Source organism: Gavialis gangeticus, unplaced genomic scaffold (assembly GCF_001723915.1).
Source record: "Gavialis gangeticus isolate Ggan-Ray unplaced genomic scaffold, GavGan_comp1, whole genome shotgun sequence".
Taxonomy (NCBI): Eukaryota; Metazoa; Chordata; order Crocodylia; family Gavialidae; genus Gavialis; species Gavialis gangeticus.
The window spans coordinates 102,451,930-102,471,201 of NW_017728992.1; the positions used below are offsets into that span (position 1 = coordinate 102,451,930).

General features: G+C 41.2%; 1 protein-coding gene across 1 annotated transcript in view; it reads right to left on the reverse strand.

Moving 5' to 3' along the window:
• Window positions 1-19,272, reverse strand: part of ZNF521 (zinc finger protein 521) — a 340,116-nt gene that overhangs the window by 296,562 nt on the left and 24,282 nt on the right. The window contains exons 2-3 of the mRNA XM_019518872.1: window positions 8,313-8,372; window positions 1,397-1,576 (exon numbers count right to left, since the gene is read on the reverse strand). The gene's annotated coding sequence lies outside the window, so the exon portion shown is untranslated. The remainder of the gene's footprint in view (window positions 1-1,396; window positions 1,577-8,312; window positions 8,373-19,272) is intronic.

A 19,272-nucleotide genomic window follows, 5' to 3' on the forward strand; every position in this document is an offset into this window, starting at 1 on the left:
CCCACCCCCCATGCCCTCCCAGACAAGCAGCTAGGCTGTGCTCCTCGCCGCCTACATGCCAATCAGCCAATTACCAGGCTGATTTCTGATACAGACAATTTTCTTTTTATCGGTGCTGATCCAATATTGGACCAATGTATTGGTGTACCTCTAATAAAAACACCTCCATATATACACATACACACATCTCCATTAACATATTTTGATATGTGAGGCTGCCACTCTGGGCTAACAGAACTATCAACAAGCAAGGCTGGCCCCTCGCTAGCTGTGCTGCACAAAAACTGCATGTTGTGACTTAATGGTTAAAGTTAAAGTACCCTTCTATTTAATAAAATGGCGTTCCCTGGTTTCAGTTTGTTTTGACCTACAGTGTGTTCCATCAAAATAGCTTACAAACGCAATGGCAAAATTACTTCAGTAAGATATCATACAAGTGAATCAGCCACCTACATTGATTCCACTGCAGGATCAAGACCCAAGCCTTTAGACACCTTTTGCACTGTGTGCTTTAGTGAGCCACTTCATGTCATAGATAGGCAGGCACTAGGACCTGGCCACCACCACTGCTTTTCCTTAGGATGGCAGAGAGCCTGCACCTAGTGCATTTCCCCATGGTGACAGAGAAAAACAACTGCCGCCAAACCCCCTGCCTCCAAATGCTGCCAAAGCCCCAGACCCATAAACTGGATCAAAATGGCTCCACAGGCCACATCTGGCCTGCTGGCCATACATTGCCAACCCCTGCTTTAGACTATTGCTTCTTTACCTGTGAGTGAAAAAGCTCAAGGCAGTCACAGATCCACTCACCCTGCTCTATTTGCAAGAAGGGAATAGTGTTTGATCAGCATTCAGTTTTACCACTTAACTCATGGCTCTGTTTTTATTTATAGTGTACCAATTTGCTGTATTCTCCTCAACCTTCACTTATTGATTACTGTATGCTCATTTGTAGTAACAGCTTAGAATAAAGCAGCATCTGATCTAAATCCATAGCCCACCACTGTATAAATTTATCCATTATCCCACTGCAGTCAAATCCATTTATAAGCACCGTCAGATTTTTTAAGTTATTAGTAAGATTGAAGGTATATAAAACCATATTGTTTAAATCAGGAAAGCAGCAAAGTAGCCAGGCATGCTAAAACCTAAAGCACAATTTAAATCAAGTTCAACTGCACTAATTATCCATCTAGCCTTTCCATCTGAAGGAAATTTATGGCATACCAGTTTGCAGCATAACATTGCTCCAAAATCCTTTCCTAATTGTAACTGGTTTCACCTAAGTGTTCAGTCTTGGAGTAAAATAGCTGAGAAGGGGAAAATTTCTGAAGAACGGAACTGGAATCAGAAATAGAACAGTGCAAGAAGCTGCAAAGTGATAAGTATTGTTTACCTGTCAGTTGACATTGATTAATCTTGTGTTCTGTGATATCACTCAGCGACTCAAACACCTGGAGGCAGCTGTCACAGCTGTGCACAGCTTCTTCCTCTAACTCCTCCCCTTCATCCGGCCTTTTCTTACAATCTATCACTTCTCCATCTTCTGCCTTGTCTTCTAGTTTACAGTTAGGGTCTGAAAGAAAATCAAGACTGTGACCTCAGGGCTTTTAAGAACAGATTCTTTTAAAAAAAAATCAGATTGGTTCTTGTTGTTACCAACAAGAAATATATTTGACATAAGCCTGTAGCACAGGAGCTTCACACTTTATTGCTAAATAAGCAGAGGGAGCCTCTACCTTTAATTTTTTTCTAATCTTGATGATGAAAGGATTTTTCCCCTTTAAGAATCCACAAAACAGCACTATCCCCCTTTCAAGAAACCCTTCCATACTTCAATGTTAACTTTGTCAATGTTATCACAGCTATTGAGGGGCTTTGATCAGTATATAAAAAAGATAAACCACCATTAGAATTAGTTTCCAATGAAAAGGAATAGGGGAAAAAAATCAATGAGTTTAGGAGAGAGAGTTTCTTTTCACCGTTAACTATAGAGCTTCACAAGAAATTATCAGAATTAAACGAAGTATAAAATAATGGAATTGATTAACGTAAGCATGAAATTGACCTTTATTTTACAAAGCTAACCCAATACCTCTTCACCATGACTTTCTGTGAACACAGCCATAGGAAATAATGCTCTAGGTTAAAAGTTTATATATGTACTTTAACTTGTACACAACTTTAAGTAAGCTGGTAGGATTCCTTGTTTTGCCAGGTCATGGAAAGCTGGAAACATACTGTGAACAGTAAGTAGCCCACAAGGATACTTCCATCTGCTTGATAGGTTAACAAGTATTCTGAGGATTAGTGGGGTAATCTAGTTCTAACTCCGAAATAGCAGTGATAAACCCAACATGAGGTTCCAAGTTAAATGAGTCAGGTGGTCTCAGCCAAATCCCTTGTGCATAGAGGAACCACACAACTCATTGCACTACCTCAGTCTTGTAAATGACTAATGCTGAAATGAATATGAAGATTAATTTAGCTGCAACTTTTCTTTTGGGGAAGCAAGTACAGTGCAGTACTTTAATTATTCCTGACTTTTTGCCCACTTTACTAAAAGCTTCCTCCAAAGACAGAAATAAAACAATCTGTCTTCTCCAATAAAGCAAGTTGGCAGTTTACTTTGTTTTTCTCAGGAACCACAGTGCAACAACTGAAATAAAAAGAAAAATGGTTGTGTACATCCCGACAAAAGAAACACACATTTCACCACTTTTCTTTTTCCTTATTGGCAGTCTCATTTCCTTTTCAGACATCTGAGAGAGTTCCCCACATGCAGCTGTCTGTTCAAGACAAGAATAAGTCATCTTAGAAAATGAACGCTTAATAAAGAGATAATCCAGTTAGTAGCTATCTACTGCTCTGGCCACCATGAAAGCCACCATTATTACCTAAAATATGAGGATGCTGCCACCACTATTTTGCACAGGGGCAGGTGTCACTAATACAAGTCACTTGCAAAGTCTTCCACAAGTGTCATGGCTCACACCATCTTCCTATAACTTGCAATACACACTGCCACAATGCTCCCCTTCAAATGTTTTATTAATGAAAAAGGAGCTATATGCATAAACTGGAAATGAAACATGTCATTAAGTTAGCTTTCTTGCGCTATGGAGTCTGTGAACTAAACCAGAGGAATTTCTCCAGCAGGATAATGGACAGGATTTTTTTTAAAGGGAGTTATGTTATAGAGGTCGACAGACAAGTTAAAATAAATCTGGAAAATGGGCATATTTGCTGTAAAAACGCATCTACATATGTGCATTTTTTTTTCTTTTTTGGGTAGAAGAACAAAAACTTTAGCTCAGGAAGATGCATCCAAATTAAGGACTAATCTGCAGACTATCATGGCCAAAAGTGACACTATTTGAACCTAAGAAAGCTTTTTTGCTGCATCTGGATCTAAATTACCTGTGCCAGTACCTTTTCCAATTTCTTCTGCAAGCTTAACTAAGTAGTTAAAATATCACTAGGTTATAAGCAGTTCAGGAAAAGAAATAATTGTCTTAACTGTTCCAAACTGACCCCGACATCATTAAACACTTGTTGGAAGGCAGCATGTGCACATCGCATACTATTAGTTGTTCAGCTCAAGCTCCCAGTTTCATCTCATAAAACTGACAGCACTCAGGGAAATGTAGGCACTGGGTCTGAATTTTAACATGAGTATTTAAATGCTGCACATAAAGTTTACAGACCTGTTTGTTTTAAAATAAGGTTAGAGTCTGACTCTGCTCTAACTATGATGTGGGGAAAAAAAGAGATGGCAAAAATTCTCATGATTCATTATTCAAATACGCTAGCACTTGGCAAGAATCTAACAACGCGTACATACACGCGCATACATACACCCTTAGTGGACAAAAACCTGAAGAATCACGTACATACACGCGCATACATACACCCTTAGTGGACAAAAACCTGAAGAATTCCTCAAGTCAAAGCTTCCTACTTAGAGACTAGTTATTAATATTAGAATCTTTTTAAGACTAATAAAAATGTTTCTGCTTCTCCTTCTGCATTCACAGACATAACTCTACAGGGATGGGAGTCAATCAAGCTTATTCCCTTCTGCTGAAACTTCAGAATACATGCTCTAGCCAACTGGCACATTTGTTTTTAGGTCAACACTTAAGTGGGAGCCTCTGGGACCTAGGTTCAATTTTAGCCTATGATGCCTCTGTGAAATGAGTTCTGGCAGTCTCAGCTTCTCTCTGGGAATGCATTTCCACCTTATCCACTTTCTTGAAAAGACACCACCACACAAAAACACACTAAAAACACGCCATCCACTCTGGAAACTGCTGGATGGTTTTCTATGATGCAACCATAGCTGTCTTCCACCCCTGAGGTCGCTATATTTAAGTGACTGTGTATGACTTTAGTTCGCTTATACAAACAGGTCTTCGAAAGGCTAAAATAAAATCTGCTTCACAAAAGCAATATGTGTTCAAGTCTGGTTGCACCTTTACCTCCTAATTAAAGCTTGCAATTTCACACACGCTTCATATCAAATACCATTCACCCCGTTCCTTAAACCCAACATCTGCAATACAACCACAACCTCCTCTGAAATGATTGCTTTGGCGTAATCTCATCTTCAAATGTCACTGTCCCCAGCACCTGCAAATGTTGCCATTGTCAGTTATACAGACTCCCTCACTAGGCACCAGCCACTATTTGGAACAAAAATGACCCTAGTCACTACCACCAATATACATCTGCAACTATCACTACAGGCTCCATAAAGAAGGTTCAGTTTTGGACAAGAAATAAATTCAGCTTATTAGCATAATAAAAATGAATCATTGTCTTCTGTTACTGATTATGTTAACATTATTTATAAATGGAAATGAAAAGAAGTATGATTTTCTCATTACTATGTTCTCTGACTGGTGATTCTCTCCTTCTCCTCTTCCTCCTCCACATAAGGGATGTTATTGCTGTAACTTGGTCTAATAAAACTGCAACTTTGGGGAAAATGAAAAACTGCATTGGCTTAAAAGTGTTGGAAGCAATAAAGCCATGGACTTCAATTAATTTCAAGTATGGGATCGGTTTAAGGCCAACCAGCAGAAATTCTATTCTGTCCATGTAAAAATGAGGTTTCACCACATTTACTTTTTATAACCCATATAAAAGTCAAGTAAAAGTAATGAATATCTAAAAGCCATCTCAGCGGACTGGCAAAGACTATCTGTATTCTTGAAACTCATCTTACATATTTCTGTCTACGCAACAAGGATCCATAGCTGATCACAGCTAAAATGTCAAACTACCAAGAAAACAGCTTAGTTTCCAATCCATTTCACTGCCTTGCAATGGACCGCCTTCCAAGCCACTTCTGCATGGAAAAAGTGCTGGCAAAAGAAAGGAAAACTAAGATCATGTGGTTATAATTATTACCAGGCAAGGAATATTTCTGCAGCTCAGTGGTAAAGTAAAACTCTGTCGCTCTCTGCTCCCAATAGTGTCCATCGCAAAACAACTGGCTCATTAAATCTCTGCAGTAAGATTAATATGCCGTAGCTGCACTACATTTATAACTTGGTACTCTATAAAAAGCACATTTAATGGTTAGAGCCAGAGCTTAGATACAAAGTATTACTATAAAAACTTCTGGCAGTATGTATACAGTATGGGCCTTCTGTACTGCTTGAATGAAATTGTCTGAAGTCCTTTTTAAATTTTTTAGCATTAAGCTCTTGCTAAAGGCAAGTAAAAGGTCTTATCTTGTATAGCAGAATACAAGATACAACAGTGATGTGAAAATTACTGCACTAACAAGACTACTCATTGACTCAGGAGTTAACAAAAACAAGTAGAAAACAACTATTTCTTGACATGTTATTCTCCAGTTTTATAGTCAGCTGTTTTTCTAATTAAAATGTTTATTGCATGTATTAATTTTCAAATTTAAAATTAATTGATCTAGGTCATAAAAACTTTCTGGTGAATATGAAAAAAGCTTTCCAGGAAAGCTACAGAGAACACTGTCTCTCTCCCCTCCTTTCTTTTTTGTCTTCTTTACATAAAGTATTTAATCATCATTGCCAACAAAGCCTGCTGGAAAAAAATGTAACAAATATTATAAAGCCCAGAGAATACAAACCCTAAAGATAGATGGAATACAAAGGGTAACCAAAAATAAGTATATTTATATTATTTATAAAATAATAACTCAAACCATTTTATATATAAATAATTAGACATTATGTACACATGCACATTTTCTAATATGATTCTAGGACCCTTAAAAGTCTTTCAGGGCTAGAAACAGCTTTCATTCACTGAAGTAACCTCAGTAACATTAGTACAATTACTTTACATAAGAGTTTGTAGGATCAATACCAACAACAAAAATTAATCATTTCCTGAATGTCTTGAATCATATTAAGATTGAGGGAAACAAAAAAGCCTCACTGTTTCAAACAACACATAATATAGTATTAACAGACTGGCACTGCTTTATGTCTTTATTCATTATAAATTCCACACAGATTCTAACACAGACTTTATCTACAGAACTGGTCTTGACTTAACTGCAAGGGTCAGTGTCTATTAAGGGTGTGCAAAATGGGCAGTATTCGATTGGTATTTGGATTCAGCCCAATTCATAGATTTCATAGACGTTATGGCTGGAAGGGACCTTGGGAGATCATTGAGTCCAGCCCACTGCCCCAAGGGCAGGAAATCAGCTAGGGTCAAAGGATACCAGCAAGATAAGCATCCAAACACTTCTTAAAGGAATCCAGAGTAGGAGCTTGCACCACCTCTGGAGAGAGTCTATTCCAGGCCAAATTGGGGAACAGTGATTCAATTTGCTGATTCAGAGTACTGTCCCAACTCGATTTGGCCAAATCTGAATCTGAAGATTTGATTCTGATTCAGAGAATCAGTGATTTGGCCATAGACACAGCTTTATATGTTTTTTCTTCATACCTCAAGGTACCGCGCATGGCTTGTGAATGCTGTGATGCTGGGGTGGATGGAGTGTCCCACTGGAGCGCGAGGGGGTCACCTGTGTGCTCAGTGGTGGATCCAGAAGTGGACCGGAAGTACTTCTGGACTGCAGAAGTACTTTCAGTCCACTTCCAGGTCTGCCACTAAGCGCGCAGGGCCCACCCCCCTGTGCTCCCATGGGATGCTCCATCTGTTCCACCATCTCAGTGTTCATGAGCTCCACCTGGTACCTTGAGGTATGTAGAAAAAACATATAAAGCTGCGTCTATGGCTGAATCATCGAATCTCTCTGAATCAATTCGGAAAGATTAATGGGTCTCCTGATTCAATTCGAATTTAGAGGTTCAGCCACCAAATCAGGCCAAATCTCTGAATTGAATCAGTGACCGAAGCTTCACACAGCCCTAGTGTCTATTAACAAATTATAAAATCATTTATAGAAGCAACTACTCCTCACATGCTGTCTGTATATAAAAATAACTCAATTAGAGTATATATGAAGATAATGAGAAACTGTTGAGGGTTGGGGCTAGTTTTGGAGGAGAGGGCGGGGTATGTACAGACAGTCAGAAAGCCTGAGGCTGAATTGGTTCAATCTTTGCAGGTTAGTCTAAGCTGCATAGATTGAACCCATAGGCAAATGAACAGGCATTCACTTCAATTCTGGAAATGCAGCCACATGCCTGAGGTGGCCCAGGCCAGAAGCCAGAGGGCTCTAGAGCACATCTCCCTACCCTGCTGGAGCAAACAATTTGGGCCAAGGCTAGCCTGCCCAACCTACTGGGGGGATGGGTGGGGGGGGGCAAGGGAGATTGCAGGAGAGGTGCAAAACACCCTGGAATGCTGAGGGGCTGTGAGTTAATGTGAATCTGGAGGGGATCTGGGACAAAAGTTCAATAAACCAATTTAACCTTTATCAGTTAAGTTTGATACTACATCCATCCAGGTTTATCTTAAACCAGTTTCAGCCACTTTGAAAGAGGTTTATGTGCACTGAAATTAGGCTGTGTTATAGATTTGAACCAATTTCTGATCACTTATACCAGTTTATGTGTAATTTCTGTCCCTAGGCAGGGAGTGTGCAAGAAGTAGGGTGAATGAATGTGAAGGAAAGTTTTTTTGGTAAAAAAAACTCATGCTGGACTTCAAAAAAGCAAAGATTTCCCTTTCAGGAGGATACACTACAAATGGTTATATGGAACTGAAAAGTGACATGTATTTATTTTCTGAGCTCATAATTGTATTGTAAGTTGATATCCAATAGAATAAGAGCATGGGATGAAAAAATAAATCTCATCATGTTGAAAGAGAGTAAGCAAGCACTAAGAATTCAGCATTACCAGTCTGAGCAGCTGTCTGTCCCACACCTCTCTGCTGGTCCTCTGTTTCATTTTCTTCTACTGTCAGGAAAAGGTAAACAAAAAAGATGTTAGATAAGTAGTCAATGGGAGTATCATTTTGCTATCTTCAGTTCTAAGACCAGCAGTGCTCATGCAACAAGGTGAAAGAACTTCGCCTTGTTCAGAATCACGGCAAGGTGCAGAACCTCACAGCATAGTATAGCATCACACTGTGCAAACATGCATGCCTTCTATATAGCAATGAGCAAATAAGTTCCACAAATTAAAAAATAGACTACATTTTCTCTGTGATACTTGTTTTCAACCTACTCTAAAGCATTCTGTTATATAACTAAGTTATAAAATAAGTCAGGGCTTAAAGATTCTCTGATTTTCCATTGGTAAGTGAGAAGCCTTTTTTTCCCCTTGGCAAACCACGCTAAACCATTCATTTCTACTGAATTTAAATTTTCATGTTAAAAATGTAACCTTACAGTGGTGCAGGCAACCTTGCAAAGATGAACCAACCTCAGGCTACTGTCTTTACCTTAGCTCACTATTTTCCTAAGCAGCAAACATAAAATAACAAGACTCTTAAACCTGGCATTCAAAACCCTGTGGACCATACTGAAACCTATCAGAATCATGTCAGGCTCATTCTTGCTGTTGCTTTGTGAAGCTACAAACAGCTGCAGAAGCAGGCACCTTTGTAATTCACATAGGTAAAGGACTTTGCCAAAATGAAGGCAGGGAAGGAGTTAAGCAACAGAACTACTTCCTTATTAGAGTGAAGTTACATATTACACTTAGACCATAATCATTTTGTAGGATTTTAGCTGATGTTAAAGTTAGAATATACTATCAGCTGCTGCACAGTAAGAATTAATATCATTTCTTGCCCTTACAGCTCTGACCTGCCATGGGAGGGCTGATAACTGGTGGTGTAGCTAGGGGCTGGAACACCTAAGTTCTATCTCTGCTCAGAATTGGTGGGGGGGGGAGGTGGAGGTTGGAAGTGATGCATTGTGGAATGCTGGAGGACTGCAAATTGCTTGTTTCATCTCTGTGAAGCAGACTGAAGTTACACTCACATGAGCTAGATAGCATGAGCCCCAGTTAACCCTCACCTGAAGTAGCATAGCTGAGACACTCAGTGGGCACTTTGCATGAGTTACCGAACTTTGACATGTGGATGCTCATGTTTTAAGTGCCCTTAATATGGTCAAAGTGTAATGTGTAACTTCATCTTTACTCTCTCAAGATGCAAGAAATCTTTGGCTCAGAGGGGCACTTAAAAAAAAAGAACTCTTTTTTCCTCCAGAGAGGATAAAAAGAAAAATTGGTAAAACTTCACATTGAATATTTACAGCCCCCAAGAATTTAAAGTTGAGGCCTGAAAAAACACAAGATTGACTTTATATTGTAAAAAATAAAAAGTCTAATATTTTGGATATTTCTTGTCTTGGATCCTTGGGCATGCCAAAATGCTTACAAGCTAGAGACATGCATAAAGAGAGTCATTAAGAAGACAACTACTACAAGGAATAGCAACAATGAGTTGATCACTAACCTACCAGCCAGCAGAGAGACATGGAAAATGAAGTTAAATTAAACCCTTGGAAGACTTCAGATAGCCTCTGTGGGTGCCTATACACGTGCTCCTATGCATTCAGATTAGAATGCTCTAGCAGACTCAATCGAGCATTCAAATTAGAACACTCCAGCATGCTACAACTTCTCATGTATTTAGCATCCCTACATTTCAAAAATGGAGGTGGGGGCACTTTAACTAAAGCTCATTCAACAAGCTTTAGTTAAAGCACCCCTGCTGCCATTTTGAAACATGAGACACCGCAGCATTTTAATTAGAGCAGCTCCCAAGAGCTGAGTTAATTAAAACACCTATCCCCCCACGCTGGACCACGTGTATAAGCACCCTGTGTTCCCAGCAGCCATGGCTAGTAAGCAGAGTCTTCTTTCCAGTAGGTATCCAGTAAAGATTCTCATGCTCTAGCACATAGGTTCCCAACCCCCAGGCCACAGCTCAGTACCAGGTCGCAAAGGGCTGGCTGCTGGTTTGCAGGAGAGATGGCTGCCAGACCAGAAGTCCAGAAGTAACCGGTCACTTCCACACTGGAGTTTGCCAGTCCACGGTCACTTAAGGTCCACAGTCTAAAAAGGCTGGGAACCACTGCTCTAGTACAGACAAATGCTGCCTGTGTGGTCTACCTGCTGTTTTGCTTGAACCTTTTTCAGTAGCCATAAAGTAATTCATATTTCAACAGCAGTGACAGCATGTAATTTTGTTTGCTCTGAAGATGCAACTGTACTAATTAACTTAAAGTAGACAGACAAAGAAATAAACAGGAAAAGCTGATGAAAAAGAGAGGCAAGGATACAATGGTCAAAGACAAAATTGATCTAATTAGGCAGAAGGCAGGACAAGGTAGCACTTTAGAAAGGTAACTGGTTCAGAGAGGCATAAGCTTTCTTAGGTGACAGCCTACTTCATCAGATGCTTTGAAACAGCTTGCTGTAAAGTAGCATCTGATGAAGCAGGCTACCGCCTATAAAAGCTTATGCCCCTCTGAACCATTTAGTTTCTAAGGGTATTTTTACATGTGTTGTGGGACACGGCACCAGGTGCTTTAATTAGTGAGCAGCAATAATTATAAGCACCTGCGTGTCACATGTATCAGCATCACTGTGTCCCGACACTGAAAAAAATGGCGGCAGAGCACTCTGAACGAAAGCTCATCAAGCGTGTTCTATTTCAAAGTGCACCACTGCCATTTTTTCAGTACAGAGACACACGGCAACACTGATACACACATGAATGCCATTTTCCGCCACAGGCTGGGGAGGCACAGTGACTGCCCGCAGGTGGCAGTGGTGGTGTCAGCGGTAGGGGCATGGCAACAGTGAGCGGGGAGCTCCCACAGATGGCCACCGTGGTGTCAGGGGGGACAGTGGCCAGCAGTAATCAGGGACTGCTCACAGACGCTGTTGGTGGTGTCACTCGTGAAGGGGGTGAGGGCAAACGGCGACTGGCCACAGGTGTCAGCGGTGTTTTTTGCAGGGGTGCACCATCAAGCTCAGGGGGTGCATGTGCACCCGTGTACACCCCCTACACATTGCCAGACATGACATGGAAGGCTGCCAGAGCATGTCAATTCCCATGCTCCAGCAGACTTGATTGATCGAGTCTGCTCCAACATGCTGGATTTCCTACCTTCTGCCTGACTTCAGACTAACACGGGTAACTACTTCTCATTTATCCATTGAACTAAGGGATGACAAGGTTGAACGGTCATAAACTACTGCGAGACCATTTCAGGCTGGACATAAGGAAGAATTTCTTTACTGTCCGAGCCCCCCAAGGTCTGGAACAGCCTGCCATCAGGGGTGGTTCAAGCACCTACATTGAACACCTTCAAGACCAAATTGGATGCTCATCTTGCTTATCCTATGACCCCAGCTGACTTCCTGCCCTCTGGGTGGGAGGCTGGACTTGATGATCTTCCGAGGTCCCTTCCAGCCCTAATGTCTATGAAATCTATGAAAAACTATCATCAATAAAGGGAGTACTATGGTGAGTATAACTCTGTAGACAAGTGGGTCTCAACAATTTTAGGCCCTAGGCACTCTTTCATTTCATTGGTGAATTGAGCTGCACCCCATTTGAAAAAACTTGCTTATTACAGTGCTTAGATCCTTGCACAAGGACTGGGAGTGGCCAGACAAGGACAAGCATGTGCAGTGGTGACGTGTAGACAGTGCACGGGGGTGCAAGTGTACCCCCTGAGAGCACTGGTACACCCCCTGTCAGGCCGCACTCCCCGCTTAGGCCATGGGTGGTGGGGGCAGGTGGGAGCACTGGTGCCCCCCCCCGCAAGTTGGAATGAAGTGGTGGATGAAGTGGCTGCAGCGACTTCCAGGAGCTCTGCAGTCAGTTTCAGGTGAGTGCAATCAGCAGCGGGGTGACCTGCCCCCGGCTGGTGAGATTGGCCATGGGGGACCCCCCCCCCCGTCATTGACTGGTCACTAACTCATATGGTACCAGTTGCCCATGAGCGTGTGCTCACCTCCTCCCACAGGGGCCAGACAATGAGTGGTGGGAGGAAGAGAAGCCAGGCACAGACAAGCAAGTGCTTACTTTCTTGTTCCCTGCAGTACGCTTCAAAGGCTCTTCACAAAACCCCAGTTGAGAATCGCTGCTGTATACAGATGTAATCTCGGTTCATGACCCCACAATCCCCCTAGCATATGGACTGACTAACATAACCACTAAACAGCAGCAATTTTAAAAAAGACTGTGAAACACTGCAAAAAGAGCTGTATAGTTGCTCATCGCTATCTTTGGAAACATCCTTTGTTAAGAATGGATCTCAAATGCCAAGAGAAAGGGCCATCTAACATGGAATTCATCCTAGTCATCAGTGCATGATAATCAACAGCATTAAATATACTGATCGTCTATCACTAAAATCCCACATCATGTCATCTGCTGTGAGACTATTTGAATTCAGATCAAAATGAGGTTTTATATGCCAACCTCCTCTTTAAGTCTCCGTATGGAATTGAAGTGCCAAAGCATACAACAACTATTCCAAAACCAAGGAAGTTTAGAAACCAGACAGCAGTTTCCTAGGATGTTAACAAGATCCGCTTAAGTTTGCCTTCACTTCCGTAATTAAGTATATGCAGTCTGTTAGACTATGTGCTTCCTTTGAAATACATTGACTGCTTGCACCAATAAATATTCCAGAACCTTCCCCTACAATTTTTCCTCCCCACCCCATCCACTCGCACACAGAAAAAAATGTTAATTTGCAGTATTGACTGAAAGGCACATTGTAAACTCACCACATCAGTAAGTAGATGGAAAAAACATGCCTACCACTTCACAAAATACTTCATTTATTTTTAAGTTAGTAGGAAATATACCACAGTATATTTTAGAAAAATAATTGTTGGATGAGATTTAAAATTGGAGTAATCTGCCACTGGGAAATAAGAAACATTTCTGCATGACAATTCTGCAGCATGCAGATTATCAAAGTTCGACTTCTATATCTGTTAAACTAAAAAAGGAAATAAACTTCTGACCACCATGTAAGCAGGTAACTGTGGTTACCATCTTTTTACATTGTTGTTCCAGCTCTTCAAGGATTCTGAGTCACAAAAGAGCCAAGTAGGTCACAACAGGCCACTGTAAGAAGAACTTGCCAATAGCATTCAACCAAGCTGAAGTGTCTGTCAAGAAAATTAAGCCTTTGTTGAATGAAAAATATGGTAGGAAGGAGGAAAAAAATATAAAAGCTTGAGAATAATGAGTACCTTTGCAAAAACAGAATTAGTCTACTAAATAACAACCAGTCTTTCCTTGTCAAGAAGGTAACATCCTTCTTCCAATCCATGCAGGCGTTTGCTACATTTGATAACTAAATCATTTTGTAGTTCAGCATTTTAAGCCTTCCCATGGAAAAGTTACAAATCTTTATCCTACTGAACCATTTTGTTATCAAGCCATGTTCAACTCACTCGGATAAATATCAGTTCACAGTCAATTTCACTGTTAACTTCCCCCAAGTATTAACCAAGGAATTCTGTTTCCTTTCAGTGAATGAAGACAATTTTGAAACAAAACCTTCTAAAAGATGCTTTACATTGTATGCCAATATGACAAGAAAGCTTTTGGCTAACAAACTGCATTAAAAAGGAACAGGCAAACAGAGACAGACTAAATCTAGTTAATAACCTTAAAAATATTACTTATATTCCAAGACTGTAGTTGTGAACAATGATGGCCTCTTAACATTTTAAGTATTTGGCATGCCCTACATCAGTAACTACCAAATAGTAAGAACGATGAATTATCAATGAGGGAAGAACCCTCAGGGACCAGGAAAAGCAAAAGCTTGCAAACCCAGGATCTGAACAGGTTATGCTTAGGGTGACCATGTGTCCCAGATTGGCTGGGACAGTCCCAGATTTTGCAGGATGTCCCAGCATTCCAGCCGATTGGTGTAAATTGAAGCAAAAGTCCTGGATTCAGGTGCTGCAGGCAGAGGCAAAGGCTGCTGTCACTCTTAGTGCCTAAGCCAGCTCCTGCTGAGCAGTAGCTGAAGGTGGGGTGGGCTGGGCTGGGCACCACCCCTCAACCAGGATGTCTGCCTGCCACTGCAGCCTTGTTCCCTGCTGCTGCCAAGGCCCAGGCTGTGCATGGCAGCCCTGGGTGGCTGCCAGTGATAAGAGGGGTAGAGACACTCCCAAACAGGTCCAGCATCTGCACGTGGGGGATGGAGCCAGCCACAGCCTCCATGCTGTCCTGCCCCACCCTGCCATCAGGGCTCCTGGAAGCCATGGGTGTGTGTGTGTGTGTACGCACATGTGCACACATGGTTGGTGGAAGTATGCGTGCACATTAGCACTGCCCGACCCTGATTCCCTTACCCTATTCCCAGGTTCCTTTAACAATATGGTTACCCTACTTATGCTGTAACATTATGGCTAAATATTAATTCTAGATACTACTGTGATATCATTATTTCAGATTTAACAAGATTCCTTGTCTGCACAATTAAGTGTTTATGACCACAGGGTCACCTGTTTTGCTAGCTGTGGAAACATTACTTTGCTGGCTAGATCAAAAAACAGTGCCAGCTTCTTAAAGAACTAAATTATCAATACCCTGCTATGCATTTACTTGATTACATTTAAAAAGAAAAGTGCTTCGAAACACAAACTGCTTGCCAAAATAACTGTGGCAGTGCACTTCTCGACGGTCAAAAAATCTGTCTGCATTAACATTTTTAAAAGATACTTTCAATAGGGACAAAATAGAATTCTATCATTTCACTTCTGTCTTTCTACGGACTTGTAGCTTGGACTCTTATCAATTTTTAAACTTTGCTGCAAAAAGACCTGTTTCTAAATAAGAAGTTTTATCTATATGGAAGGTTAGGCTGCTAAGCTTTGGTTATAGCTACTTGTTATCCTGAGCCAACCCTGGTTTGAATTCAGACCATTTCACATGCTCAGAACTAGAAGATTCCAAGCAACAAGAAAGGTAACACTATTATGGCTCTTTCCTTTTTTGTATACAATTACACTTAAGCCAGTAAGTGGCAGGAACAAGCAAGATCTGACACAGGTTCTGAAAATGTGGTTAACCTCCCACTGCTCTACAGCAGCCTCTACTGGCTAAGCAGGATTTCACCCCCTCTACATAAAAGCTAGTCAGCGTGACACAGGGCATGACTACAGGGGAGGTAGAGCCTACAGAGCTAACACTGAAAAAAAATCATACATTCCCCTTTGCCAAGGACCCAGCTCTCACTAACTAACTAGGCTGTCCCACATAGAAGGGTCAGTCTGCCAGAGTTAATGCTATAAGAAACAGCCAGACAGCAACAGTGCATGCTTGAGAAGACCTCGTAGGGAAGAGAAATAGATGAAAATAGAAATGGAAAAAGGAGCATTTTCACTAAAAGGGAATCTTTTATGGAGAACATGGGCTATGATTTATGGCTTTTGAGCTATTGCAAACTATAATAAAATAAAAGCCACAGATAATTGAAAAAAGTCTATTTTCTTCTACTCTGTGTGGGTTAATAAATTAAAAAAAAAATACATACTGCCCTGAATGTCTGAGGCTCTTCTCAGCTTGTTAAACAAAGCAAGAGAAGCCACATATCCCAAAATAAACTATAAAAATAGATTGTTATTGATTTAGTACTCTTCCTAAAACACGTTCTTTAAGGGATAGAAAACAATATAAACCTAATACAATAAACAAAGGTTGTTGGGAGTAGGTAAAGAAATGGTTTACAATATATATTTTTTTAATTTGCACTTTACATTTTCTACAACTCAATAGTTAGTCCATAAATTGCCATAAGCATTAAATTAATCCTTCAATAAACTCATCTTTCACAAAGGCTTTTTTTCCCTCGGATGACAACTCCGCAAAGTGTACCTTGAATCTACATGTTTGAATAATATCTGCAGACAAGTAATAGAGACACTAGCCATATTAGCATAATCAATACACAATTTACAGAGTTACCCAGACAGAACAGAAATGAAACGTGTGCGCCATTATTTTAGTACCTACAAATTACTGTAATTTCTCAAAGTATCTTTCTGCTTTGCTTCTCTCATCCTCCTCACCAAATACAAACAAAAAAGCAATCATTCTTACTATCTAACGTACAGGATAGCAATAAGATTTAGTAGGTGGATAACTTATCAGGAGGCAAATTTAAGATCCAGGCGCAAGAAGTGCTGAGGGTTCTCAAATCCCTTTAAATTCAATGGAGTTTAAAGATATTCAACACTTTGCAGGACTGCATCTTCTTTAGATTTGATTACATGACACAATGCAGTGCGATTAGAGGTACCGAAGCTAAATCTAAACACACTAGCTTAGGTACTAGAAGCAGTCTAGGCACATTATCCGAAGAAGCAGAGTAAATTATTCTGGGCAGCTAACACAGCTACTACTTCTAATACCCAAGCCAGCTTGTGCATCTCTACACAACAGTACTTTCTGCAATCTGAACATACCTTACAATATATTTTAATAGGTGGTTTGTCACCCTTTCCTGCATACCTTTGGTTCTTCTAAAAGAAAGTAAAAAATATATATATCATTCTGCAAACAAAGACCCAAGCACACATTTTCACTCCTACCACTGTCATATATGTGCCTGAGAGGGAACGATATGGCTCTATTTAAATGAAGTTGGTAAATATTTTAAGTACATTATAAAACTGCACTAAAACATCCTACACTTTACTGGTCAATATCTAGTGGGTGATTAATTAAGGCACTATTTTCTGAGCCTCAGCAACCCAGTTTCATTAAAAACACCGAACAGAATTTTTATTTTATACATTTAAAAATATATATCAATCCTATTACCAAACATGTATTTCAGAGTAAACTCAGGCCCTTCCTCACTCTTTTTTTAAGCATCACCACATGTCCCACCTCCAAACAGCAACAAAATAAGGTTTTCTTTAAATAATACTTAAAAATATAACAGTAAAAAGGGAGTACATTTGAAAAAACAAAACATTTAATATCTGATTATTTACCACCAAACTTTCCTCTCCTCACACCTGCTTCTTGCTGGAGACAGACACTGCCTCACAGCTCTCATGATGTTCCTATTCTTTTTATCCTTGTCCCAGTCTGTCCATCCATTGAGCTTTCTTTTTCAGTTATTTTTGTATAAAAGCTGACCTGGGACTTCCCAATCAGCTAGGCTGGTTGGAAAAATATTGTCCTTATGTTGAAACAACAGTGTTTTCCTGGGCTGCACCTAAACTTAAGGAGGAACTTTCCTTCTTCCATCCTTTCCTTCTTGTTTGGTATATTAAAACGAGGGGAGGGAACTTCGAACTTTCTTTTTTAGGCCTCATACTCTGGGCTGATAATATCTAAATGTGACCCACTGAGCCATGTTAGGAGACACAAAACATCCCTGAGTAAAAACTCCATCCTGTCACACACAGAGAACCCTAACACAGTTTTAAACTTATAACCTATTTTGCTTTCAGGAGAGTTAGACCAGAAGGTACATGTCTACTAGGGGTGCACCAATGAAGATTTTCTGGGCCAATACTGATAGCAAATTATTCACCAGGCATAACAGCCGATACCAATCCGATAACCAATTTACAGGAATGCAACCGGGCAGCACGGAGATCAGCGCCTTGCAGATAAGTCTGGGGAAGGAAAGGGGTGTGGAGGCAGATTGAGACCCCCATGATGAGGGAGGGAGTGCGACAAGGCATTGCATGGGACCCCGGGGCCGGGGCAGGGAGAAGGATGGATCGTCCAGGGGATCAGCATCCTGGTGCTTAAAAATGGTGGCAAGAGTGCTTGAACTAAAGTTCATCAAATGAGCTTTAGTTCAAGCACCGCCACAACCATTTGTAAGTACCAGGAGGCCTGGCAGAGGCAGGCTGCCTGCTGTGGGCTCTCCACCCTACAGCTTTTGTCCCAGGAGTTGTGTGTTGGCTGTTCCGCATCCCCTGCCCATCCAGCAGCGGGAGGCACAGCTCACTGTTGCCACTGCTGCCAGACAGGCTGGGGCCATGGCACAGCCAACACATGACTCCCAGGCAAAGGCAGCAAGGCGGAGAACCCTGAACTCACAGCAGGCAGCTCACCTCCATCCTCGCCTCGCTCAGCTCCACTCCGGTTAAAAGCAGCCTGGCGCTTAAAAATGGTGGTGCTTGAACTAAAGCTTTGATGAGCTTTATTTCAAGCCCTCCGCTGTCCTTTCGTAAGTGCCAGGACACTAACACCCTGGACCAGCTGCCCACAGCTCCATGCCTCTCCCCACCATGGCCCTGGGGTCCCATTCACTGCCCTGCCCCAGCCACAGCCCAGCCCCAGTCCCTCACTGCGGGGGCGTCAGTCTGCCACCTCCCACCCCCATTTCCCCATGCTGCCCGGCTGCAGTACTGGCCATGGCATGCTGCAGCTGTGCACAGGCATGTAGCATCTGGGGGCCCCAGCCACAAGGCATATTATATTTATCAATACATTATCAGCTACACCAGTCAAAAAAAGCCAATAATGTTAATCTTCCTTTTATCGGTGTCAATCTGATATGGCACCTATATATCACTGCACCTCGAACATCTACACCAAGGCAGTGACACAATCCAGGTTTGCCATTCTCAGGCAGCATGTACTGGTAACATAGTACAAATAAACCCTAAATTAACCCTGTTCTGTGGTTTGGCCTACCACCTTTATCCATGAACACTCTTGGAACAAATTTTAAATCACTTTTTGTCGGCATATTAAAAATAGTAATAGACAAGCTGAAACAAATACTTCTTCCCCAAGATACTCAAAGCTTTTAAAACTTTATACAGACATTCTTTTAGAACATTATGTCATTGCACAGACCAGGACTGTCCAACTGGTGGCCTT